The following is a 1,700-nucleotide window of genomic DNA, read 5'->3' as shown; positions in this document are numbered from 1 at the left end:
TCAATATTTGATCAATGATATTGAGCAATTTTGTTTCATGATATGAAAAGGAGCATATTGACAGCTTGGAAAAGTAAGAATAGAAAATATTTATCATCCGTGTGCATTCTTATGAAATAGACATATGAAACAGAATGGAAACCTTAATGTACAAAATCATATTTTATATAAGCGTTGTTTTGTAAAATAATGAATTTTGATCATTTCAATTAGAACTCCTCCAAAACATGCGTCCAAATAATTACATGTCTGTAAAACAAATTTTGTTTTTTTTTACGACCTATCGACCGCGGTCCAATATTGTCTGGTGAAATCCATAACCTTAACAGTGACACGACATTTGCTCCTACGACAATTGGTCCGGGCTTTATTTCGTCTAAGATATAGGGTTAGGATAAGGATTGCAGTAGGTTTTATGTTAGATTTATAAGGTAGGGAACGGTGTTAAATTTGGCGCTGAAGTTATTCGTTCGTTTAGTGTGTGGAATTTATAGCGGAGCGATAATGAATTTTGATGTTCTTAACATCGCGGTAAATTGGGTTATGAAAGGCAATACCCCAACCCCTTTTAATCCTAGTCTTGTATAAAACAGCGTAAATGCCCTCGTAACATCATCCTTACATTTTTATCACTATCTTATTCCATTAAAAATGAAAGTCATTCATAAACTTGCAACTGTAATGCATATAAGACTTATCACAGAAGCACATACAGAATGCAACATAATACAGTCATTAAGGTAACACGATGTCATAACGAATTACAACCAAACAGTTTCGCACCGCGCGCCTCCTGGTCATCAAAACAAAACGCAATTATCATTAAGCTATGAAGTATTAAAGGAGACAGAATAAAATCAAGGAATACATAGGCCTATATCGCGTATCTGTATCAATGACACTTAACAGATGACCACTAAGCGACGTAACAAATGAAATGTTTCAGGCATGGGTCATAGATACTATGGATACAATTATAATCCCCACATTTTGTAGGAACAAAAGATAAATTTAATATACTTATCTCTACTGCGTCTTAATTTTTGTGATGTCATACACAGTGATACATTGCATATAAAAAGGAAATCCAAATTTCGATGGCCAATATCAAGAGATTTCAATTCAATTCTAATTCAGCCCAATTCAATTCAAGTCAGATTATTCGATATAATATATAAATCATATTTTACCTGATAATAACAGGGTGTTACTGATTCCCATGCTTGTATAAATGTTACACCATCCATGACAAATCTAATTGTTGAAGTCATGAGGTACCAATTCCCTATTTTCTAATATTTGTTGAGGCTGAGATGAAATTTTCACTGATGCTTCAGCTAAGTAAATAAATTTAAATAGCCCTTTTGTGTAGGCTATGCTAACGTGTGCAAGGCTGAAATATGATCCCCATGCAATGCCTTCAAAAATTTTACCAACTTGGGGAAAATTGGTAACTGTACCTCATGTCTTCAAAATCAATTCATTCAACCATGTATTGTTTCAGTAAGGTATAGTAAAATTTATGATGTGTTGCTTTTTCACATTGAGCTAGAGTTACACCGGAACCGAATTCATCCGAATACACGTATTCGGGTGATTTCGGGAGTAGCAGCTGTTCTGGAGGGATTCGGGAACATTCGAAACCATCCGAATCGGGCTGTATTTAATTCGGGAGAATTGTTTTTGTGTAACCCTAGCTT

Source organism: Lytechinus variegatus, chromosome 2, assembly GCF_018143015.1.
Source record: "Lytechinus variegatus isolate NC3 chromosome 2, Lvar_3.0, whole genome shotgun sequence".
Lineage (NCBI taxonomy): Eukaryota > Metazoa > Echinodermata > Echinoidea > Temnopleuroida > Toxopneustidae > Lytechinus > Lytechinus variegatus.
This window is presented reverse-complemented; position numbering follows the sequence as displayed.